Below are 26,551 nucleotides of genomic sequence, written 5' to 3'. Positions count from 1 at the left end.
TCGCGTAGCCCCCGGTTCCCACTGCTCCCTGGCACCGACCCGCAACACAACTTCTCCTCGGACCAATCCACACACACATACACGCTCCCTACCCCCCCCCCCCCCAGGCTCCCCCTCCCCCACACACCCTACCACCCAGCTCTTCACATCACCCCAGGGGACACACACAGCCCACGCGCCTCCCGACCGGAAACAATTCCCTTCCTTCAGAGACTCCCCACATTACCCCCCCCCCGCTTGTGGGGTCACCCTCCCCCACAACGCCCCCCCCTTCCACTAAGCTCCATCCCCCACAGACAGTCCCCCAGCTGGGGAATACTGCTCCCTCCCACACAGACGCCTCTGGACTAACCCCTCCCCCCGCACAGACACTCTGCCCCCGCAGACAATCAGCCCCCCCCCCCCCCGTCTCCTCCCTGGATTTGTCCCCTTCCCCCCACAGACACTCCTACCCCTCTCATGAATAGCCTCCCCTCCCCCTCGCCGCCGCGCACGCTCTCCGTACCCCCCGCTGCACCGCCCCGCCGGCAGCAGGCCCCGGCTCCTCACCCTGCATCGTGGGGACCCCGACACCCCAACAGTGGAACAGAAGCCGCGCACGCACCGCCCACCCGTGACCTCACTGCGGAGACGGCGGCGCGCGGGCACCAACCCGGCGGGTGCGCGCCCCCGCCTCCAGCCCCGCCCACTGTCTGGGGTAGCGCCGCGGCGGCTGCCAGCGGCTTCCCCTCCCCCCAGGCACAGCGAAAGCTGGTGTCGCGTCGGGGGCGGAACCTCGCCTTCCTCCCCACACGGCGCCTCCCCCCCCCCCCCCGCCCGGACAGAGCCAGGCACGGAAGCGGGTCTACACATGACCTGCTCCTTCAGCCCCCCCTTCGGTCATTGACCCCAGGGGCCCCCACCCCTATGCAGCTTCCCCCCCCCCCCCACGATCCCATAGCGACCCCATCTTTGCCCCATGCTCCCTAACGCCAGGAGAGCCCCAGCCAGGTGCCTTCCACATAGACCATCCCCCACAGCGGCTCTCCACATTACACCAGCTGCGTCTTGCCTTACAACTCCCAACGAGCCCCCTTTTCCACAGCAAGCCCTGCCCCACTGACCCCCTCTTCCCACAGAGAAGCTCTGAGACCCACCTCAAAGCTATCCCGCTTCTCAGCCAGCCCTGCATCCACACGCAGGGGCCAGTGTGTCCCTTCCTCCTTGTGTTGGCCTCCAGAGTCAGTCTGTACAAAGGCCCCCATTGTGTCACACAAAGCTGATTCCTGCTTCACCATAGTGACTCTCCCCCTCCAGGGGTGAAAGTAACTTACATTTTTAGAGGTACTCTTTTATTGCCCCCCGGGGGGGGAGATCAGGGCAGGGGTGCAATATGACAGTATCCTTTAGAGAGGGCAGGAGGTGAGGGGGTGTGAGGCCCACCCCATTCCTATCCACACTGCTCCTTGCTGTTCCTTTAAGGGAGGGGAAAGCACACAGCATGTGTCACTCACTCCTTTGCCTCCTTCTCCTCCCCAGCCAGGAGGGACAGGAATGCAGCTGGATACTTGCTTCCTGGGAATCGTCTATACGGTAGCATTCCAAAATAACAAAGAGCACGTCTGCACTACAAACCTTTATTTCACAATAATGTCAAGCTGAGAACTTCTTACTCCAACTCCTGTAACCCTCATTTTAGGAGGAGTAAGGGAAGTTGAAGAAAGAGTGTTATTCCTTCAACTTCCTGCTATGGAGACAGCGCCTAAAGTTGAGTTAAGCTATTTTGACTTAAACTACACAGTTGACGTAGCTGAAGTTACATAGCTTAAGTCGACATTAGCCATGCTGTATAGACATACCCTGAGAGTGAGGGAAGTAGAACAAAGCCCCTGCCCTGTCCCTAAAGGGTGCAGAAAGGGAGGGTTTTCTGGTTTCCTGCTGCTTACTATAGCAATCTAAAGGAGAGCCAGGGGAACCCAGCTGGACATGCACCCTCCAGTCCAGCAGCCCAGACAGCTTTTTCTGGAGCAGAGCACTGAGGTACACCGCCTTACTTTCACCTCTGCTCCCCACCCAGCAAACTTCCCTTGAACTCCTAAACAAAGCCCATCTCCCTCTCCACTGCTCATGGCGACCTCTCTGATACCCTTCCAGGGCCCTCCACCAAAAAGACTGCCCTCCTTCCCAAACATGTACAATGCAAAACCCCCTTTCCTCCATTTTGAGACAAAGATGGAGACCTGGGTGAAGGGTTGGAATCTGGGGGTGTTATAGCTGGGGTAAAGGAGAGAAGAGACAACACACTTCCCACCCTGCCAGCCCCCTGCCACCAGCCCCAGCTGGGGCTGCATTCCTCACTCCAACAGCCCCACTGCCAGCTGTCCCAACCCCGCTGCTAGCTCACCACTGCACCAGCCTGGGCTGTGCTCCCAGCGACCCGCCTGGCAAGGGCTCCTGACCACCAAACCTGCTGCCGCTGGTCAGGGCTTTGCTCCTGACCCTGGCTGCCTTTGCTCCCAGATGCGCTGTTTGGTCCAACAATATCCATGTCCTACCAGACCAGAAAGCACAGGATTTCAGAGGTTCAACCTGTACAAACAACCAAAAGAGGAAGAGGAGGTGGATGAGGATTTTTATAAACAACTAACAAAATGATACAAAGCACAGGACTTGGTGGTGATGGTGGACTTTAACTACGTAGACATCTATTGGGAAAATAACACAGGAGAGCATAGATTATCCAACCAAATTCTTGGACTGTATTGGAGACAATTATTATTACACAAAGTGGAGAAAGCCACAAAGGGAGACGTTCTAGATTTGATTTTCACAAATAATGAAGTATTTATAGAGAATTTTAAAGTGGAAGGCAACTTGGGTGAAAGCAATCATGAAATGATAGCATTCATGATTATAAGGAATGATAAAAGGGAAAACATCACCATAAAGAAAATGGATTTCAAGAAAGCAGACTTATAGCAAAATCAGGGATTGGTAGGTAAGATCCATTGGGAAGCAAGTTTAACAGGGGAAAAAAGTTGAAGTCAGTTGGTAGTTTTTCAAAGAGATATTGTTAGGGGCACACGAACAAATTATAGGAAAGATAGGAAGTACAGAAAGAGACTGTCTTGGCTTAACCAGAAGATATTCAGTTAACTGAAACTCAATAAAAGAATCCCACAAACGGTGAAAACTAGGTCATAGAATCAAAGAATCATAGGGTTGGAAGAGACCTCAGGAGGTCATCAAGTCCAAACCCAAATAGACTCTACACCACCAGAAATAAAACCTGTTTCCATCTTTTGTGACTTTCAGTTAGATGTGACTCACTATCCTCTGCTTAGTGTTCAAGTTATGGTAGACCCTAAGCCAGGTCATATTAAGTTCAGGTCTTTAATCTTTTAATCATACAATATGGATAACAACATTTCATTCTCCCAGCTCCAAGTCTTAAGTGAATTTCAACCCAAAAGAGCCAGAATTGATCACCTTGACACAGGTGGACTGTGTCTACACTGGCAAGTTTTTCCGGAAAATCAGCCGCTTTTCTGGAAAAACTTGCCAGCTGTCTACACTGGCTGCTTGATTTTCTGGAAAAGCAATGACGATCTACTGTAAGAAATCAGCCGCTTTTCCAGAAAAGCTTTGCCGCTCCCGTTCGGGCAAAAGTCCTTTTTCCGGAAAACTGTTCCGGAAAAGGGCCAGTGTAGACAGCTAGCTACCGCTTTTCCGAAAAAACAGAAGAAACGGAAAAAAGCGGTTTGGACGCCTGGAGACCCCGTAGGAGCCCTGGACTTCCTGGTAACCCAAGCTCTTAAAGCAGTCGCAGGCTGCTGAGCGCACGTGGCAGAAGCGGGCCTCAGGCCTGCCACTGAGCTCTGCCACAGCGCCCCTGTCCTGCCCAGCCAAGCCTCACAAGCCAGCCATGGCAGCTCCTGGTGGTGAGCCCCCTGCACTCCCAGCTCAGGAGGCCCCCAGAGGCCGCAAAAGGCGGGCTCCCTCTGGACCCCCAGGGAGCTGGAGATCCTCCTGGACCTCTGGCAGGAGGAGGATGGTCTCCATGACATCCGGTCCTGGCGCCGGAATGTCGACATCTTTGTCCGGATGGCCGAGGCTCTGACCCAACAGGGATACCCTGCCCGGAACAGCGAGCGAATCCAGGCAAAAGTTAAGGAGCTCCAGCTGGGGTACGTGCGGGCCAGCAAGGGCAGGGGGGCAGGACCAGACACCTGCCCCCATTACGACTGGCTGCATGCCATCCTTGGGCAGCCAGCCCTGCAAGGCCCGGACGTGCCCGTGGACACCTGCCAGCGCCCCCCCCCCCGTCATCCGAAACACTGAGGCAGGGGAAGGAGAGAACAGTGGTGGCGCTTCAGGAGAGGAGGCCAGCGTTGCCATCCAGCAGGCCCCCTCCAGCAGCTCCTCCTCCGGGGAAGGATCCACTGGTGAGTCTTTGCAGTTTGCACTCACAAGGGCGGAGGGCGGAGGGCGGGGGGGGGGGGGGGGGGGGCGAGAGCCAGGCACCTGGAGTGGGGAGGGGGAGAGCATGCCACTCAGGCCACGTGAGTTGCATGCTGTGTAGCATTAGGCAGCAAGCAGCACGTGCAACCACATGCAGCCTGGTGACCAAGCAGCACGTGGCCGCAGCAGGCAGCTGCAGGGCACGCCTAGGACTGTGCTGCTCACACACATTCGGCGAGACCAGGGGAAAGGGTGGATGCCAGCTGGAATCAGCCAAGGCCCCAGGGACTCAGCCCAGAGCCCTCACCTCCGCCAAGGGTGCAGCACAGAGAACTGCACACTGTCCCATGCCTGGCTGTGAGGCACAGCCAGCTGCTCTTGGGTACACCGCAGCATCACAGTCCTGTGAGCGTGGCCCCCACCGAGCCCCTCACTTGCTCCCGGTGCCTTGGCTGACTCCCCGAGGGAAGTCCCCACTGTGGCTACACATGTCCCTGGGCTACCGGGGTTGTGGGAGGGATAGTGGGAGGGAGAAGGCCCGCCCTGAGTTTTGCTGCAAGGATGGGACACCCCCTTTCCCCAGTCACTCTTCTGGTTCCGCCCAGGAGATATCCCACACGATGGGATCTGAGAGCCCAGACCACCTCTGCCAGATGTGCTCCCAGGCACTGTGTGGGGATGCATCTCGCTCCCTGTCAAACACCAGTGATTAGCCCAAAGCTTCAGTCTCCACCAGCAGGGAGTTCCACAGGTGAACGCAACACAAGCACCCTCCCGCCCTCCACGGGGCCAGGACACAGACCGGTGGTTACAATACTGGAGGAGGGCCCTACTCCAGGGGCGGTCCTCCTTGCAAACATACAACACAGGGGGCAGGAGGGGAACCAAGTGGGCCCAAGCCACACAACTGTGGGGTCACCTGGGCTCAGGGGTGGAGGGCATGAGGTGTGGGGGGGGTGGAGGGCCTGCCTGACTGACCCATCCTTTCTTCTCTTCCCTACAGCGGGACCGAACACAAGACCCTCCAGTCCAGCAGCAGAGGCACCCCCAGCTGGCCAACCCCGGAGGCGCTGGCTCCGACACCAGGACCAGCTGCTTCGCCGCCACATTGTAGCGGTGGAGGCAATCCAGGCCTCCATTCGCGAGCGTGTGCAGGGGGACCTGCAGTGGCGGCAGGCGGCCTGGGGTGCCTTCCAGGCACAGTGTACAAGGATGGCCGACTACATGGCCATCCTCACTACACACTTTGTGCACGCCGTACATTATAGCATGGCTGTACCCCATGCCCCCTCCTGCCCCTGCAATGGCCCCTGCTCCTATCCCAGCTCCTGCCCCTGCTCCTGCCCACCTCCCTGTGCGGCCTGCCCCGCATGTGCAGGTCTGCCCCCGAAGGAACGCTCGCAGGGGCCACCCGTCCCAGTAGCTCCTCCCCCTCCCCGTCCCAGTTGAAGGTCTCCTCCCCCTCCCCCTTGTAAATAAAAAGTCTATTTTTCAGTTGATTCTTGTGTGGTTATTGTGTTACTCGAGGTAACTGTAAGAAATGCTTTGAGATGCCAATTAGCCACCTAAATTTAAAAGGGTTACAAACTGTGGACACCAAATTCTGTATTCTGTCACCGGGGGTCCTTTTTAAGTGGCCATTGGTTTGTGGTTCATAAATAAATACTGAGACTTTTCAGTAAAATTTAAACCACAAACTATATTTAACACAGATAACAAACAAGCAAGAAAGGTTAAAAGACGCACACTAAAGATTATGTAAACATAGTCTAGGCGCAGGGAGGATGATTGGTAGTGTTGCTGGCAAACTCAATCCTTTGGTCCTTCCGGGCCTTGGGAGAGGAACAGCCAGGAGATCCCTCAAAGATGACTGGAATCAGGTACGCTGACTTGAGCCTTCCGCACGAACCCTGAATCCTCTTCCCTGTTCTTCGGGACAGGCAATGGTGGCCTAAACCCTAGCCTAAACTAAAAAGAAAAACCCTAACTACGTCCGACGCACCCGACGAACAATCACGATGACGGCCGATGTGCTTGGAACCAACGCTTTACAATTGGGGGGAGATAAGGGGAGGGGGTGGAGAAGAGTATGGGATGGGAGGGAGTCGTCTGGGGAGACCCAGGTGACCCTACTACGGGGCTTGGGCGAACATGTCCACCAGGGCCTCTCTGATGCGCACCCCATCCTGGCGCACCTGGTGGACGGCAGCTGTGTGGGGCTGTGCGAACGTCTGTGCCTCGGCTGCCATCCATGCAGGGAGGAATGCCTCCCCACAGCGCTCCACAATGTTGTGGAGCACGCAGCACACAGCCAGTATCTCTGTTGCATTCTGCTCAACCATCTCGAGACAGGTGAGCAAACAACAGAAGTGGGCTTTCAAACGTCCGAGGGTGAGCTCCACCGGATTTCGGGCCCGGTTGAGGCGGTCATTGAACCGTGCCCAGTTCTGGTCCAGCCGCCCCGTGTAGGGCCGCATTAGCCAGGGCAGCAGGGGGTAGGCTGCATCCCCGATGACGCAGATGGGCATAGGCACATCCCCGACATTCAAGTCCCACCGGGGGAAGTAGGTGCCCGCCTCCAACCTGCGAAAGAGTCCGGAGTTGCGGAGGATGCGGGCGTCGTGTGCCCAGCCAGACCAGCCCCCGTAGATGTCCAGGAAGCGGCCCCGGTGGACCACGAGAGCCTGCAGAACAATGAAGCAGTAGCCCTTCCGGTTCATGAAATGGGCTGCTCGATGCTCTGGGGCCCGGACGGGGATATGGGTTGCGTCCAGGGCTCCCCCACAGTTGGGGAACCCAAGGGCAGCAAAGCCAGCCATGGTAGCATCCATGTCGCGCAGGCGGATGACTCTTGGGAGCAGGACGTCGTTGATGGCGTGGACAACCTGTAGAAGGGTGCAGAGAAACACAAGGGAACACATGACATACGGCAGGGGTGAGTGTGCGCTCCCTTAGCCCCCCCCTTGATTCCCTCTGTCCTCACGCACGTGCGCACACACACACACACCCCACGGCCCACCCCCACCCCCACCAGCGGGCCTGTGCAAGGGAGGGACGGCCCAAACCCCTGGAGTCTTGGCTGCCCCTGGGCATGGAGTGCTGCACCCTCCCCCCACCCCACGACCCCTGGGACTTACCTCCACGACGATCACACTGACGGTTGATCTTCCCACCCCGAATTACTGTGCCACCAAGCAGTAGCTGTCCGGTGTGGCCAGCTTCCACAGTGCGATGGCGACCCTCTTGTTAATGGGGATAGGTGCCCTCAGCCGGGTGGTGGATCTCTGTAGCGCGGGGGTGAGCCAGGCGCACAGCTGCAGGAAGGTCTGCTTTCTCATGCGGAAATTCCGGAGCCATTGCTGGTCGTCCCATTGTCCGAGGACCAGCCGGTCCCACCAGTCGGTGCTGGTGTCCAAACTCCAGACTGGCCTCTCCACGGTGGGGTGCTGATGCCACAGGGCCACCAGGGCCTCCTGGGTGAGTGAGTTGAACGCGATCTCTGCCTCCTGGTTCTGGAACACAAGAGCACCGGCCTGCAACACGAGCTGCAGGCACTTGCACAGCTCCAACAGGGGCCCGAGCAGGCACATGGCCACCCACGACTCCATGGCAGACAGAGCAGGGCAGAAGAAAGAAAACACAGGAAAAAGCAGTTGGGGGCCAAAGGGTGGTGTCCCCAAAAGTCAGAGGGCAACCACCAAACCTGCTAAGGGTGTCAGTCCCTGCCAGAGGTCCCAACGCATGGGATCACGAGACAAACGGCTGTCCGGCGAGACCCCTTTAAGCATGTGTCTGAACGGAGCTCCGGCCCCACCCCCAGAAAGGTCTGGTGGCCTTTTGCCCTCTTCAAAATGGTTCCGGGCTTCTGCTTTTGCGAAAAAGCGTGCCGCCAATCTAGACGTGCTTTTCCGCAAAAGCGCATCGTTATAACGATAACTCCGGGACCAATCTAGACGCGCTTTTCTGGAAATACTTTTAACGGAAAACCTTTTCTGTTAAAAGCATTTCCAGAAAATCATGCCAGTGTAGACGTAGCCCAAGCGTGTCTACTGATCTCTGTGGCAAAGTAGGTATGTCTATATAAATAAGGTCTGCTCGTGAAGCCTTTTCCTACAGTTGATTAACAGATGGCAGTAGATAGCTCATTCAGACCACTGGCTGATAATAGTCAGTCACCCTCACCAGTCATTAACCCTAGTCATGGACTCACCCTACTCTCCATTGTCTCTATGATTCTCTGATGACTTGTGACAAAAAAGGAGGGTGGAAAGGGAAACTGAAGGGAGAGACCTCTCTAAATTCACCAAAGAGCAGTATTGCCAATCCAAAAAATCACAAGGAACACCTATACAAAGTTATGAGAATGGTCTACAAATCATAAGATATTTTAAAAATAAAACATGTTGAATTTTTATTGGCCTTTTGTTTCTTGAGTATTTAGAGTTCATGTTTTAAAGCTTTCCTCCTTAGCTGTAAGGCCCAGAAATATAGAGAACTTTTTTTAAATGAAAGCTGAGATTCCTACTTAATAAATTGACTCCAGGCCTTTAGAAAAACACCAAATGTTTTGAGACTCATGGTAAAACAATGGAGGAATTCTTGTGAGCCCATGCTTTGCCCACAGTATAAATAAAATAAAAAAACATCTTCTCCACTAAATATCCTAATGAGATACTGCAAATGGTAAACTGAATTCAACAGCTCCTAATATGAACAGGTATCAACCTAGTTTTTTTTATTTTTGAGATGGGTTACCAGGAATCATACATGACAATATGAAATCTTTCCATTCTCAAGTCAGCATATTCAAAAAGCACCTATAATTTTGATCCATGCATTTATTGGATAGTTAAAGAGAAAGGAGGGGAATTAGTGTAGATAAATGTTTAAATTTTAAAAAAAAAAAGGCTGAAGGAATTAGGACTGGGCTCCTACATCTCACGTTCAGAACTGACTAGGACACTTATGACCAGATTTTCAAATGTGTGTAAAGATCAGATAGATATCTTTGAAGATCTGGCTTCCATCCCTACTCCAAGCCCCATCAGAACTACTGTGCCCTCCTTAGGAAAAGAATAAACAGGGGGATTGGAAATTAACTCACCCAGTCTCACGTCTCCTAGGCAGGGAATGAGCCATTTACATTAGGCCCCAGCTGGAGTATCATGTCCAATTCGAGGCGCCACATTTCAGGAAATGTGGAGAAACTGGAAAAAGTCCAGAGAAGATCAAAACACATGATGAAAGGTCTAGAGAACATGAGATATGAGACAAGGCTGAAGAAATTGGCTTTGTTTATCTTGGAAAAGAGAAGACCAAAAAGGGACCTGAGAGCAGCTTTCAAGTATCTAAAAGAGTATCATAAGGAGGAGGAAGAAAAATTGTTATGCTTGGCCTCTGAGGTTAGGATGAGAAGCAATGGGCTTACATTGCAGATATTTAAGACCAGGTTAGACAAACACCTGTCAGGGATGAGCTAGGGCAACTCAACTTTGGAAGTCCCAGGGGCCACACTGATACTTACAGAACATGCTGAGGGCCTCAGCTTAAGTGTGGTTAAATATGCAAACAAATATATACAAATAGCTTCTCTCACAGTGACAGGCATGCATACAAAAATTAAGGCAAGACAACACAACACACAGGCCCCATTTAAGTCAGTTCTGCTGATATTAACAAAATGCAATATATACCTGATTTCTACGCATGTGACAGCACTTTTCATGAGCAATGACAGTCCAAGAATTTAACTACTAAAACACATATCAACAGAAGATCATTACACTGACTACTTTTGTTTTGGCTCCCACTAGCCGGCCACGTGTTGATCCCCACATAAACCCAAACTGCAGCGTGGGGCGCAAACAAACTGGCCGTGGGCAGCATACCATGTTATTAATAAATATTTTATAAACCTTTACCTTTTCTCTCTGCTGCCATGTCTCCTCTCCTTGCTCCATCATCTCCCCTGGTGCTTGCTGCCCACCAACTCCTCACCCTCCTCTGCTGTCCTGACTCCTGCCCTTCTTACTGCCCTCAGCCCTCCTGCTACCTGTCCCCCTCCACCAGCCTTTCTCTCCCCCCTGTGCCCACTCCTCCAGTAGCCCCATTCTGATCATGTGAGTTACCCCTCTTCTAAGACCTCCCTCTACACACCTGCCCTGCCTCTCTCCTCTGGTGCTGGTCCCTTCCTTGCAGGTGTCTGCCCTTCTGCTTCACGCCCAGAATCCCCTGGCAACTGCACCTTCCCTTAGCCCTGCACCCTCCTGGTGCTCCCCCTTCCCTCACTGCCTCTGCCCCCTTTGCCCTCTTTTCCCCTACTGCCCACTCCCTAACCACTCTCTGCCCCATTCTCCTCCTGCCCCTCTGTGCCCTCACACGACTTGCTCCATCCCCACCTTTCAAGCCTTCTGTCAGCACCTTTCCCTCCAGCCTCCAATGCCCTTCCCCTCTCCTCCCCTCTTCCATCATCACCCTGTCCCCCCTCCCACTGACACCTCCCCTCCTGCCCTTTTCCTGATTGTCTGTACTTGGCCCCCTGCCATTTGTCTCTCCTCCACCCTGTCTCTTGGTACCTTCCCCTTTCTTCCTCCTCCCCCTCCGCACAAGCCTCTTCCTCTCTCTCCCCTAACCTCCATACAAGCCTCTTCCTCTCTCCCCCTTCCCTCCATACAAGCCTCTTCCTCCCCCCTCCATTCAAGCTCCTTCCTTTCCCACCCCATCCAAGCCCTTCCCACTCCCGCTCTCCTACCTTCTGCCGGGCTGGACTGTGAACTGTGCGCGCCATGGCGGCGGCTGTGTGGTACTTTTCAGTTTTAAAATCCTGGGCATGACGTGACATCATGCCCGGGCATCTCCCTGCCCACCTGTGAACTGCATGCACAGCAGGAGCAGCCAGCAGCGTGCGCAGGTAAGGGTGTGGGGGAGCTGAGCCGAAGGAGCAACTTCTGGGTGCAGGGCCCATTCGGCCAAATCAGCTGAATCGGCTTAAGGCCGGCCCTGTTCCTCATAAATCATGTGCTCCAACACCCTAATAATTTTTGTTGCCCTCTGCTGGACTCTCTCCAAAGCATCTACATCCTTTCTGTAATGGGGGGGCGGGGGGGGAGGAGAGGGAGAATTGGATGCAATACTCCAGATGTGGCTCACCAGTGCCAAATATAGGGGAATAATCACTCCCCCTAGTCTGCTGGCAGTGCTCCTACTAATGAAGCCCAATATGCCATTAGCCTTCTTGGCAACAAAGGCACATTGCTGACTCATATCCAGTTTCTCATCCACTGTAATCCCCCAGGTCCTTTTCTATAGAAATGCTGTTCAGCCAGTCAGTCCCCAGCTTATAACAGTGCATAGGATTCTTCCACCCTCAGTGCATGACTCTGCACTTGTCCCTGTTATACCTCATCAGATATCTTTTTGGCCCAGTCTCCAACTTCTCTAGGTCATTGCACCCTATCCCTATCCTCTAGCGTATATTTACCTCTCCCCCCATCTTAGTGTCATCCACAAACTTTCTGAGGGTGCAATCCACCCCATCATCCAGATCATTAAGGAAGACGTTGAACAAAACCGACTCCAGAACTGACCCTTGGAGCACTCCACTTGATACAGGCTGAAAACTAGATATCAAGCCATTGAGCTTGATGCTCTAATCAGTTTTCTAGCCACTTTATAGTCAATTCATCCAATACATACTTCTTTAACTAGTTGGCAAGAATACTATGGGAGACCGTATCAAAAGTTTTGCTAAAGTCAAGATATATCATGTCCACTGCTTTCCCCATGGCCCTAGAATGCAATCACATTGGTCAGGCATCAAATCCCTTTGGTGAATCCATGTTGACTGTTCCTGATCACCTTCCTCTCCTCCAGCTGCTTCAAAATGTATTTTTGAGGACCTGCTCCAAGATTTTTCCGGGGACTGAGGTGAGGCTGACTGGTCTGTAGTTCCCCAGATTCTCCCTTTTTAAAGACACATGCTATATATTTACCTTTTTCCAATCTTTCAGGCCTATCCCTGGTCACAAGTTTTCAAAGATAATGGCCAATAGCTCTGCAATCATATCAGCCAACTCCTTCAGCATTCTTGGTTGCATTGCACCCAGTCCCAAGGACTTATGCATGTTCAGCTTTTCTAAACAGTCCTTAACCTGTTACTTCACCACTGAGGGCTGCTAACCTTCTCCCTATATTGTGCTGCTTTAGTTTTTTTCCACATTATCTGTCATGAGGTTGCCTCTTCCATTCAATAAGGATCCCATACTTTCCCTGACCTTCTTCCTGTTGCTAGAATACCTGTAGAAACCTTTCTTGTTACCCTTCACATCTCTTGCTAACTGCAATTCCAGTTATGCTTGGGAAAAGAGAATCACTTGACCTTTCTGTCATTAAAGGGCTCTGATAGAGATGAGGGAATCATGAATCTGTAACAGAGCACAAACTGAATTTTTATATTCACTGGTAGATGTTTCAATAGCAATGTAGGATCATAATTTTACTGTTATCACAGTGCCTGTGACAGGCCTGTGACAGCAGAAAGCTTTGAAGAGGTGCCAAAGAAGCTTTAACTTTTCTTAGGTATTTAAGACTCCAGATTATTAAATATTATGTGCATGCAGTCTTCCATGTTTGAAAGAGATTAAATCTACAAACATTTGAATGCTTCCAAAAGACAGTTTCCATTTTTCATGGAGTGAATTCCTTCCATTCCATGTGTCAGAAAAGAAGAAAGTTTAGCAAAATCTATTACCTCTCTCTTGGAGTGCAAACACTGCCACTGGATACACTCATTTTTTGTCCCTTTAACTTCTTCCCCTTTATTCATCCACTTGATTAACAACCTGAAATCATGGAAAAGCTTCCTAGCTGCAACAAAACCACTTAAAACATAACATAAGTGGAAATATAATGCCTCTATCTCAAAATAGTCAAAGAGGGTGTTAAAATGCACATTGTTGTTACAGAAAGCCTTCCTGCATGAGCAGAGAGGGATTGGTCAACCTGGGGTAACTAAATTTTTTCAGTTACCAATTAACATAAATACCCCTCTGAAATACATGAAACATCTGTTAGTCTGCCAGTTCTTGGAGGAATAGTGTGCCATAGAAAATTTCAGCAGGACTATAGATTGAACCATACCGTGCATCAAACACTGGAAAAACCTATTATTGTGGTGGAAAAACATGACCAGAAGGTGTAAGTTAGTCTTGGGGAAATTCTTCAATTGTTGCATTTGGAGTCATCATGAAATTGTAGAATTCCCCTAGGACTAGTAGTTATATGTACCCCATCTACCTTCACCTACACTATATACAACTAGCATAATTGAAAATGTCAGGGTTTATAATCTCAAAGAGATGCTAAGTCTATTATTGCCCAAACAGACAATTTAATTAGTATGGCAAAATGTTAGAGCTTGTTTAAACTCCTGTTTAATATTTTTTCTTCCTGTGAAGGGGTCAGGGAAGAATTTTTAATATTAGATGACAGAAACAGAATGCATATCAAATTGAAATTATCTGGATTTGTCAGTATTAAAGCACTGCAGGGTTATACCAACAACCAGGTATGGAACCAAAATGGCTAGACACCAGTATCTAAGGCTACGTCTAGACTACATGCCTCTGGCGACAGAGGCATGTAGATGAGTCTACCAGGCATAGGAAAATGAAGCGGCGATTTAAATAATCGCCACTTCATTTAAATTTACATGGCTGCCGCGCTGAGCCGATCAGCTGTTTGTCGGCTCAGCGCGGTAGTCTGGACGCAAGGGTGTCGACATCAAAGGCATTTGTCGACCACCCAGGTATGCCTCCTGGGATGAGGTTTACCTGGGTGGTCGACAAATGCCTTTGATGTCGACACCCGCGCGTCCAGACTACCGCGCTGAGCCGACAAACAGCTGATCGGCTCAGTGTGGCAGCCATGTAAATTTAAATGAAGTGGCGATTATTTAAATCACCGCTTCATTTTCCTACACCTGGTAGCCTCATCTACATGCCTCTGTCGCCAGAGGCATGTAGTCTAGATGTAGCCTAAGTTGGTGCTTCTCAACTGTCTATAGGTCATATTACCTCTTGTTCTAGTAGCACACAAAAAACAAGGATCAATGAGATATACTTGCAAACTGAAATACATAAAAATCCCATTTGCAATGTCTCCATGTGAACATCAGTGTTTCCTGCATGCATCGTTATCGAGAGAAGCATCAACTTCCTGACATGAACAGAAAACTTACCGGAGACAATATCCTGTTGGGATTTTTTTTCTTCTTTTGGCACTGGGGAGCATAATTTTGCCCAGCACTGCTCCCTTGCCAGCAATCAACTTTACTTAGACCCATCTCAGAAGAAGGGAGACAATATATGAGAAGAATTTTTCCAGGGAAATACACATCATAGTATTAGATAAAGAAACTGTGTGAGAAATAGGAGAAAACTGAGAAGGAAAAGAACAGAGAAAAATAGCAAAGCAGGAAGAAGTCTGACACTGATCCTGCAGCTAATAATACACATGTGGGTGATTCTCACCCTTGCTGTACCTGGGAACTTGTAGAGCCACCCCCAGGAGTGAATTGAGCTGTTCCAAGGGCAGCTGAGATACAGTTGAAGCAGCTGTTGCAGCTCTTACGACCCCCCCCCCCCCCCACCCAGGCTCCTGATCAGTGTAGAGCTGAGGTGACTGATGTAGGTTTGAAGATCACATTGTAGAAGAGAACAGACGGCCAACATAAAGGGATCCAAACCGACTACTGCAGTTCTGTAGAGCTGTCAATGAGCAGCTCTAAGAGGAAGTTGGCAAAACTAATAAAAATGGGGGGGAGGGAGAAGAGGATAAACAAAACAGAAGAGGAGATGTACGTTTTGTAGGGAAGGAACATATACAAAACTAAATTAAACTCCTCTTCAAGTCCCAGTGACGTCAACGAAACTATGACTGTTCCTCATATAACCCAGGCACTCAGAGCCACCTCTAGTGACTAGATCCCAAAGAGATTCATAAGTTTTTTATAGCCTTTGAGGTAACAAAAGTTGATCTTTTGGTGCAGGAAGCATAGACTCATACTTTTAGATCCAGATATCCTGAGTTGGCACTACAGGAGGTAGCCGACTTAGTCTGTTACAGAAAAAAACAACAAATAGTCTGATAGCACTTTATAGACTAACAAAACATGTAGATAGTATCATGAGCTTTCGTGGACACAGCCCACTTCTTCAGATGACCAGAGTTACTCCAACTCAATGTGGCACTCAAAGCCACCTCTATTTGCTAGATCCCAAAAAGATTCATAATTTTTTTATAGCCTTTGAAGTAACAAAAGTTGATCATTTGGTGTAGGAAGCATAGACTCATGCTTTTAGATCCAGACATCCTGAGTTAGAGCTAATTACTGTGTTCCCACCTGTGTGTTCTGCATTTCATTCACATACAAAAATGGCTGAAGAAATGAGCCCTTTAGGGAGAAATAGGAACACGGTACATAAGGGAGGAAAAATGCAATGCACTATAACAGTAACACTTACCAATCACAAGAAGTGCTGTCTCAAGAAAAGCTATTTCAGTCTTTATTAAGTGATAATAAGGTTATCCCTGTTACCAGAGGTCTGGTAGTTTCATCCTGTGTTTATGATCACTCTCCTATATCCAGTGGACTGATTCTTGCAAGCACATTAACAATGTTTATGTTCACTGGCTTTAGACATCCAGTCATGTAGTAGCAGGGCAGATAAAAATCAAGTATTTTTAAAATAAATTCAGGTTTAATTTAAATAGATTTTTTTAAAATTGTCAATACTAAATTTCTCATTTAAAATAAGTTACAATTAAATCTCACCACAAACAGCTACAGCTACACTTACAATCTCATAAAAATGAATTAATGGCTCTAGTCTGCCCAGCTTGACGAACAGCTCTTGCTTCTTGAAAGGCCTGGGCTTTCATTTTATGTTTTTCAGCTGACTAAAGTAATGTGCAAAGAAAGACACAGGATGGAAAGAAATGGTTTTATCCTGTGCTTTTGTGGTGGTGGACCTGGGCCAAGCTTGATAGAGGAGTTAGTTAAGATATTGTTTTAAAGACAAATACAATATATATAAAAGGAAAGAGGCAGCATAGAAAGGAACATAGAGTGAGTGTGCTGTAAAAGAAGTGGCAGTGATAACTGTAATAAACTGAACAAAAATTCAGCTGTCATGCGTGCAATTTTGTCACAGACAATGCTGCAAACATAGTAAAGGTGAAAAGATACTCAGAAGAAGAAATGGAAGTATACTCCTTATTTAGCCAAAGACGTAAGTATGTCTTCTCCAGGAATAAAAGAAGATGTCGCTGAAGTCACAAAATATTTCCATAAGAACCATTTTGCTTCAGCTTCACTGAAGAGAGTAGGAGGACCTAAACTAAATCTTCCTCAAAATGTTCAATGGAATTTTGTGGTTGTTTTAAACAATTTATTAAGAATTGGCACATTCTCATAAAACTTTGTGAAGAAAACAGTGATTAAATTGATGCAAATATCTCACCAAAGCATCTAACATTGGATTCAAGAGGAATGAGGAGGATAGGATCATTATACTGAAATCTGTTATCCATAGCCTTAACTAAACTTCAGAGAAATTAAGTTTCTCTGAATTCTGATGATGCCAAAATTTGGAAGGCACTTGAGGAGACATTGATGAAAGAAATACCTCTGCAGAAAGTTACACTGCAGGCAGTAAGGCGAATGGATCAAAAACTAACTCCGCCTAATTTTCTTGTAAACATTCTACTCCAGACATAAAGAATGATTACTTACCTCGTAACTGTGATTCTTCGAGATGTGTTGCTCATGTCCATTCCAATATAGGTGTGTGCATGCAGCGTGCACGCGCCATCGGAAGTTTTTCCCTCAGCAGAACCCTTAGGGCAAGCAGGGAGCCCCCTGGAATGGCACCGGTATACCAGCCCATATATACCCCTGCTGGCCCCTCACCCACTCAGTTCCTTCTTACCAGCATACTCCTGATAAAGGGTGGTGGGTGGGGATTTGGAATGGTTCTTTCTTCTTCAAGTGATTGCTCATGTGCATTCCAATATAGGTGACTCCAAAGCAGAACCTAAGGAGGCAGGCTGGACAATGAAACTACAGAGGAATGGAGAACCGCCCTACCCAGGGCAGCATCCCCTCTGGCCTGATGCGACAGTGCATAGTTGTTGGCAAACGTATGGACAGAGGACCATGTGGCAGCTCTGCAGATGTCCAGGATGGGAATCTGCGCTATGAAAGCGGCGGAGATGGCCACCGCCCTCATGGAGTGCGCTCTAAGGGGCGGAACTGAAATGCCCGCCAGGGTGTAACACTCCCTGATGCAGACAGTTATCCAAGAGGCTATCCACTGGGTGGACACGGGTTGCCTCTCATGCGCTCTGCGATAACCACAAAAAGTTGTGGCAACTTCCAGAACAGTTTGGTCCTGTCTAAATAAAAGGCTAGTGCCCTAGGGACGTCTAAAGTGTGTAAAGCCTGCTCTTTCCCAAATTTGTGCAGTTTAGGGTAAAAAACCGGCAGGAAGATGTCCTGCTGTGGAAGGATGACACCACCTTCGGCAGGAAAACCGGGTGAGGGCGGAGCCTAATCTTATCCTTAAAAAATACTGCGTAGGGGGGGATCTGATGTGAGTGCCCTAAGCTCAGATACCTGCCTGGCGGAAGTGATTCCCACCAGGAGAGCCAACTTATAGAGATAAGTGGAAGAGGGAGCATGTCGCTAACAGTTCGAATGGGGGCCCCATAAGTTTAGAGAGAACCACGTTTAGGTCCCACTGGGGAACAGGCTGGTGGACGTGGGGATAGAGTCTGTCCAGCCCTTTTAGGAACCTGTTGACCATTGGATTGGCAAATAGGGTTTCCCCCTTGCCTCAGGTGGAAGGCCGAGATAGCCGCCAGGTGAACCTTGATGGAGGAGGAAGAAAGATACTGGAGCCTAAGGTCCAACAGGTAATATAGGATCAGGGGGATTGGAACCCACCTTGGGTGCACCTCCTTCTGGGAAGCCCAACAGCAGAACTGCTTCCACTTAGCCAGAAATGTGACACTGGTAGAGGGTTTTCTGATACCCAGGAGGAGCTCGAGAACCCATTCAGAGCACAGGAGCTCCTTTTCCGTTAACCACGGAGCTTCCACACTGTCAGGTGCAGCGATTGCAGGTCTGGGTGGCGGGATATCAGGTCCTGGGATATCAGGTCCGGGACTAGTGGGAGAGATACAGGCCTCTCACAGGAGAGGCTAAGGAGGGTCGAGAACCAATGGTACCTGGGCCATGCTGGGGTGATTAGAATCAGGGACGCCCTGAAGTCCCGCACTTTCAGGAGGCATGCAACAGGCCTCACGGCCAAGGGAGGAGGAGAGCATCCCCTAAGAAACTCTGCCCCTGACCCATGAGGGAGCAGAAATGCAGGCACTTCTTGTCCTGCCCCGTGGCAAACAGGTCCAGGTGGGGAGACCCCCCACGCACAGAAGATGGAATGGGATACATCCCAGCGCAGGAACCACTCATGACCCGCAAATGATCTGCTGAACCTGTCTGCCAGGATATTCTGGGAGCCTGGGAGATAGGAGGCCATCAGGTGGATGTCTGCCCCGATGCAGAGGTCCCACAGCCGGATTGTTTCGAAGCACAGGTGAGGGGAACAGGCTCCGCCCTGATTGTTTATGTACGCCACCGCTGTTGTGTTGTTCGACAGAATGAGGATGGACTTGCCCCTCAGGTGGGGAAGGAAAACTGCACAAGTCAATCAGACTGCCTAGAGCTCCCTGACATTGATGTGCAGGGAGGTTTCGTCCGCAGACTACATACCTTGCATGTGAAGGTCTCCTAAGTGAGCTTCCCAGCCCGTGTCAGAAGCATCCGTGGCCAGTCAGATGGACAGCACTGGTCTGGAGAATGGAACCCCTGACAGACCTCCGCCTGGTGGGTCCACCCATTCCCATGCAAGGAGGACGGGGATGGGGACAGTCTGCACCCTGTCCCAAGAGTGGATGACTGGGTTGTGAACTCACGATAGCCACATCTGTAGCGGGCGTAGTCTGCGCAGTCTGGCGTGCTGCACTACATAAGTGCAGGTGGCCAAGAGGCCCAGTAGACGCATGTAAGTCCAGGAGGGGGTCACCGGAAAGTTCTGGAGCACCCTGACCACCATCTGTATCGTGAGAAACCAGGAGCTGGGCAGAGAGGCTCTCTGTGCCAAGGAATCTAGGGTGGTGCCCACAAACTCTATTATCTGGGTAGGAGTCAGGGTCAATTTGTCCAGATTCAACAGAAGGCCTAAGTCTTCGAAGAGTTTGCGGGCTGTGGTGATGTGGGCTCTCACCTGAGTCTCTGACTCCCCTGTCAGGGGCCAATCGTCTAGGTAGGGAAACACCTAGACACCCCTTTTTCTGAGCTCAGCAGCCACCACTGCCATGCATTTGGTGAAGGCCCGAGGGGCCGTAGAAATAGCAAAGGGGAGGGCCATGAATTGGTAATGATCCGGGCCCACGGTAAGCCGTAGGAACCTTCAATGGTGGAAGGTAATTGAAATGTGAAAGTAAGCGTCTTTTCAGTCAAGGGCAGCGTACCATTGTCCAGGGGCTAAGGAAAGGATAATGGACGCCAGAGTCACCATTTTTAATTCTGTCTTGACGATGAAGGAATTTAGAACTCTTAGGTCCAGAATGGGATGAAGGTCTCCTTTCACCTTTGGAACCAGAAAGTAACAGGAATAGAATCCCCTGTTCCGAAACTTGGGGGGAACGCGTTCCACCGCCCCTAGCATGAGGAGATGATTTACTTCCTCCTGTAGCAGAGGCTTGTGAAAAAAAGACAGGGGAGGGGACTAGGAAGGAGGGGGTGAGTGGAAAGGGTTTACATAACCCCTTTCCACTATCTCCAGCACCCACTGGTCTGATGTAACAGACCTCCAGGCTTGGAGGAAATGGGATAAACGGTCCTGGAAAAGTAGAGAGAAGACTGGTAAGATGCCCTCGAGGGTCCTGTCAAAAACCCTGATGGGTGCCCATGGTTATTGTTGGGGGCTGGGCGCAGCCGGTGCCTGTCGTTCCTGCCATTGCCGGAGTCGGGGGAGAAGAAGGAGAGGCCTCGATTAGAACCCTTGCTACCTCCAAGACCTCCAGTGTGGATGGCTCTAGGAAGTCCTCCAGAGGGCTGATGTCCCCTTGCTGGGAGAAAGGCCCACCCGACCTAGAAGGTCCAGGCTCCAGGCTCGTCGGCGCCACGTGCCCCACTGGAGAGCGCAAAGAGGGAGTGTGACTAGGTGGGGACCGACCCCTGTTAGGCAGCCGCTTCTTCTGAGGCGCCGGTGATTGAGAGCGGTGCCGGGGCCCTTGCAGGGCCGGAGAGGCGTGGTGAGTGGAACCGTCGCATACAGAGGCCAGTGCACTCCAGGAGGCCGGTGCTGAGTCCAGTGCTGGTCGGAGAGCCACTTCCATGAGGAGGATCTTAAGGCGTGACTCCCTCTCACGTTTTATCCTGGGTTTGAAGGCCTTACAGATTTTACAGCCTTCTGTAAGGTGTGCTTCTCCCAGACACTTTAAGCAGGATGCGTGCTGATCACCGCACGGCACAGGCCTATTGCACTTTTTGCAGGGCTTATAGCCTTGCAGGTCAGGCATGCCCTGCCGTGAGGTCATGGTACGCTGTGGCAGGGAGCAATCAACAGAAAACAACAAAAAAGTCTTTAACTTAAATTGCAGACATTTAGCTGAAGATTAACTAAAGATTCAAGAAGAACAATGAAGATAATGATCATGTTGAGGAGCTGAGGGTTGTTCCAACGACCCGGTAAGAAGGAACTGAGTGGGTGAGGGGGCCAGCAGGGGTATATATGGGCCCGTATACCGGCGCCATTTCAGGGGGCTCCCTGCTGGCCCTAAGGGTACTGCTGAGGGAAAAACTTCCAACGGTGCGTGCACGCTGCACGCACATACCTATATTGGAATGCACATGAGCAATCACTCGAAGAAGAAAGGTAGATGCCCAGCTTCTGAAGATGATGTTGCCACCATGGCATGGGCACCTCAACTTCCCTTCTCACTTACACCAGACATAATCAACTTCAGAGCTGGAGTGAAACCATTTCACCAGTACATGTTTACTGATGATGTTTTGAATAAAATCACTCCCATTAATTGGTGGAAATTACAGATGTAAAAGTGTAACTGTATACACGATTACACACAGGCTACAGGTACGCATGGTGAGCCAGCTTAAAAGCCACCCCAGCTTGCAGGAAGCAGCCTTTTAAGCTGCTCCTTGCATGCACCGCCTCCTTCCCTCTGCTGCTACCACTGTATTAGGCTGGGGGGTGAGCTTGTGTCCCCCCCCTCCTCATGTAACTGTGCAGCCACTGAAATTTTCAGCGGTTACGTGTTTACTTAGATGTATTTTAACATCCCTAGTGTAAATCATTAGCCAGGCACCTTGAAACAGAGTTCCTTCATTTGCTAAACTAACTTTTCATAGCAGTTGCTTCTTCTGCAGGCACAAAGAGAATATATATTTTCATCATTTACTGTTATTCACTCAAAGCTAAGAAATCGACTGGGAGGTTTATGAATCAAAAGTCAGTGGGAATGGGAAAGATGAGAGCTAGTTATAGAAGTTAAGGATACTATACATTTAGGCTACGCCTACATTGGCATGATCTTGCGCAAATACTCTTTAACGCAAGAGTTCTTGCGTTAAAGTATTTGCGCAAGAGAGTGTCTACACTGGCATGTGCCTTTGCGCAAGAGATGTGCTTTTGCTCAAGAGCATCCATGCCAGTGTAGATGCTCTCTTGCACAAGAAAGCTCTGATGGCCATTTTAACCATTGGGCTTTCTTGCGCAAGAAATTCATGTTGCCTTTCTACACTGGCCTCTTGCACAAGAACATTTGCGCAAGAGGGCTTATTCCTGAGCGGGAGCATCAGAGTTCTTGCGCAAGAAGCACTGATCTCACACATTAGAATGTCAGTGTTCTTGCGCAAGAACTCCCCGCCAGTGTAGACAGGCAGCATGTTTTTGCGCAAAAGCAGCCACTTTGGCGCAAGATCGCGCCAATGTAGACACAGCCTTAGTGTTGTGATGATTAATCTGTTAAGTTAATAAAATTTGAACATTAAAAAAAGGTTTAAAGACATCTGTCATCTGGCAACTCAGGAGTCTGCTGTACTTGCAAATGTGAAACTTGTAATATTTAAGATTTAGTTTAATAAAATAAGTGCTAATGTGTTTCTGTGTGTGGTTTAGTTCTTTACATTCCTAATGTACTGATATTGCATCTGCAGCTTGACACAGGTAATGAGAATCATGAATTGTGTCCTAAATTAATAAAAAAGTTATCTAAAAAAATTACATAGTATACCGCCCTGGATGTTATAAAATGCAGTATTGAGTTATAAATTAACATGCTTTTGTGATCAGATTTGTACCATTGTTTAATACATGAAAAGAAATCAGTGGAAAACTTGCTTTAAAACAATCCACCCTGCTTCAAAGGCAATATCTAAAAAGTGGATTTTTTTCTGGATTTTATCATGTATAAATATAGCGTGGGTGTTTATCCCACTTGAAATGAAAAATAGATACATGTCTAAGATCTCAACAGGTCCTGCAAAAACAACAAAGAGGTGATATTCCTGTCATAAAGAGAAGCACACTCACAAAAATTTAGGCCTGCAATATAATAAAGTTAAAAAGGACACAAGTAAGTTTTTAAAAAATTCATCACAGGTCAACTTTAACATTCTTTAATGTAGTCTGGGGTGGGTGATACCTCTCACCCATGCACTAAGAAGGGAAGAGAGTGAGACAACTGATTTGCATTTCTAATGCGTAAGTGAAAAAATTCATTCCAAATTACTGTCTGCAAAGTGAAGTGTCAACTAATGTTGTACCAAGACTTAAAATAAAAGTATCTTTCAGTTGAGCTGGTTAACACACATACTAAAACTGTTTGTCAAACTGCTAAATGTGTAAAAAAATCTTGTCACACTATTTTCTGAATAAGATTCCATTCAAGTTGCACATTTGTGAACAAAGGGAGTTTTCTACAGAGAAATTTAGCATTTGCTAATGTTTCCTGATGCATATGAAATTCAATTAAATTTTACTTTCAGGCAAAGAACAAAAAATATGCATTTTCTAGTCAAGCTAGTATTTGTTTATATGTCCTTTTCTCTGACAAGTTATATTAAAACAATTACTTTAGTAATATTTAAGACCAGAGTTGGGCAGACTTTTTGGCCTGAGGGCCCTGTATTGGCATGGCATTTGTATGGCAGACCATGAAAGCTCTCAAAATTTGGAGTGCTGGGACCAATGGACATGGAGGGTACGAGAGGGATCAGAACAACTGCAGGTAGTTAGGATATAGTAGGGAGCTGACACTCTGGTTGGGGTACAGGATCTGGGGTATGGCTGGGTATGAGGGCTTTGGAGTGCAGAAGGATGGTGTGGGCTGGGATAGAAAGGGTTGGAGATGGGGAGAGGGATCAGGGATGGGGCAGGACGTTAGAGCATGAAGTGGGGGTGACTCAGAGGTGCAAGCTCCAGGCAGCACTTATCTTAAGTGGCTTCTGGAAGTAGCAGCACATCCATCCACCAGCTCCTATGTGGAGGTATGGCTAGGTGGCTCTGTGCACTGCCTTGTCCACAGGCACTACTCCTATTGACTGTTTCCCAGCCAATGGGAGTTGCAGAGTTGGCGGAGCACAGCATACAGAGCCCCCTGGGTGGCCCTACTTATAGGAATTGGAGTGGGGACATACTCCTGCTTCCAGGAGCCACACAGAGTGGAGTAAGCCCCCAACCCCATCCATGGCTGTAGAGCCAGAGCAGGGCAAGCTCACAATTCTGCTCCTTGGTGGAAACTCAAGGGCCAGAGTAAAAGGTCTGTCAGGCAGAAAACAGTTAGCAGTTTGATCACCCTTTCCTTAGGCTATATCCATTAAAAAGATATTACTGCAATATTAACCATAGAATACTATAGAAACTGGTAGAAACCTCAAGAGGACAAGTCCAGTTCCCTGCACTCATTGCAGGACCAAGCATTATCTAGACCACTCCTGGCAGATATTGGTCTAATCTGCTTTTAAAAATCTCCAGAGATGGAGATTTCACAACCTCCCTAAGCAATTTATTTCAATACTGATCCACCCTGACTGTTAGGAAGGTTTTCCTAATGTTCAACCTAAACATCTCTTGTTGCAATTTAAACCCCTTGCTTCTTATCCTATCAACAGTTAAGGAGAATAATTTTTCTGCCTCTTCCTTGTAACAACCTTGTAGGTACAGTAAAACTCCAATAGTCTGGCACCCAATAGTACGGCACTCCCGATAGTCCGGCATCAAAATGGCAAGTGAGTGAGCTTCTGCAAAAAAAAGAGTCACAAGGCAGCAGCGGCAGCAGCTGAACCGAGCAAAACCGGAAGGGATTGAGTCAGTCTGCCACTGGCATTGTGTGACACTGGACAGTGCTGTTTTGACTTTTGATTATTTTCGCCCATTCGTCTGTACAGTAGTAATGGAGTCAAAGGTAAATGAAAGTGCTAGTGGTAAGAAAAGTGTAAAAAGGAAACGTAACACTGACATTGAACCAGAAATTAGAGATTATAAAGATGCTAGAAACAGGCATAAATCACAACACTATCATGAGTGAATTTAACATTGGATCTTTCACAATCTATGACATAAAGAAACAGAAAGATAAGTTGCGAGTATTTGTTGTTGTAAGTGAAGCACCTACTAAATGTACCGAGGTATGGCAAACTCTGAAAAGACCGAAGATGGCGCAGTTGGATGTGGCACTAAGTGGTTTAGTGCAAAGAGTTCTGAAGGTAAGTCCATTACTTGGCCAGTGTTCATAGAAAAAGCAAAACAGTTTCACAGTTAAATGAACATTAATGAATTATGTGTGTTTTCAGAAGGTTGGTTGCGTAATTTTAAGTATCGGCATGGGATCTGTAAGTTATATATCAACGGTGAGCAAAAGTCTGCCGATCACTTAGCCGCTGAGGAGTATAGTGCTATTTTTGAGCAGTTGGTGGAGGAACACGGTTTGTCGCCTTCTCAAATATACAATGCTGATGAAACTGGGCTGTTATGGCGTTGTTTGCCAAACTCTACTCTGGTTGTTGGTAGTGAAAAGGCTGCTCATGGCTTCAAAGACCGCATTACAGATGGGCTGTGTCTAGACTGGCCACTTTTTCGGAAAAACTTGCCAGCTGTCTACACTGGCCGCTTGAATTTCCACAAAAGCACTGATGATCTCATGTAAGATTGTCAGTGCTTCTGCGGAAATACTATGCTGCTCCCGTTCGGGCAAAAGTCTTTTTCCGAAAAACTTTTGCGCAAAAGGGCCAGTGTAGACAGCAGAGATTTGTTTTCCGCAAAAAAGCCCCGATTGTGAAAATGGCGATCAGGGCTTTTTTGCGGAAAAGCGCGTCTAGATTGGCCACAGACGCTTTTCTGCAAAAAGTGCTTTTGCGGAAAAGTGTACTGCCAATCTAGACGCGCTTTTCCGAAAATGCTTTTAACTGAAAGCTTTTCCGTTAAAAGCATTTCCGGAAAATCATGCCAGTATAGACATAGCCTTCTGGTATGCGCAAATGCGTCCGGCACACATAAGCTTAAGCTTTTTGTTGTAGGGAAGTACAAAAAGCCTAGGGCATTTAAAACTCTTATGAGTTTGCCAGTGATTTACAAGGCACTGGGGAATGTTTGGATGGCGGCAGAAATCTTTAAGGACTGTTTTTTTAATTATTTTGTGTCTGCAGTTCAGGAGAATTTTAGAAAGGGGGGGCCTACTGGAGGATAATAAAGCTGTTCTTTTGCTCAATAACTGTTGAGCGCATCCAACTGTCGAAAATGTTGGAGGAAACTTTGGCCTAGCATCATGTTTTGTGATGATTCTTCCGATGAAGAGGAATTTTGTGGCTTTAATGTTAGGCCTAAGTGTATTAGTGACATACAAAAAATAATTGAAAATGTTCCTGAGAAGAATGCTGATGCAAAGCTCACAGAAAATAAGATTGAACAATGGCTTGATATGGACAAAGACGAACCGGTTGTAGAAATTCTGAGTGATGCTGCTA

General features: G+C 48.8%; 1 protein-coding gene across 2 annotated transcripts in view; it reads right to left on the bottom strand.

Moving 5' to 3' along the window:
- Positions 1-691, bottom strand: part of SKIL (SKI like proto-oncogene) — a 41,209-nt gene extending 40,518 nt beyond the window's left edge. For both annotated transcript variants that reach the window (XM_075937932.1, XM_075937934.1), the window contains exon 1: positions 550-691. The gene's annotated coding sequence lies outside the window, so the exon portion shown is untranslated. The remainder of the gene's footprint in view (positions 1-549) is intronic.
- Between the last annotated feature and the right edge of the window lie 25,860 nt (positions 692-26,551).

The sequence above is a fragment of the Pelodiscus sinensis genome, chromosome 10, assembly GCF_049634645.1.
Source record: "Pelodiscus sinensis isolate JC-2024 chromosome 10, ASM4963464v1, whole genome shotgun sequence".
NCBI classification, from domain to species: Eukaryota; Metazoa; Chordata; order Testudines; family Trionychidae; genus Pelodiscus; species Pelodiscus sinensis.
Note: the sequence above shows the minus strand (reverse complement) of the source record. Positions and strands in the feature narration are given on the sequence as shown.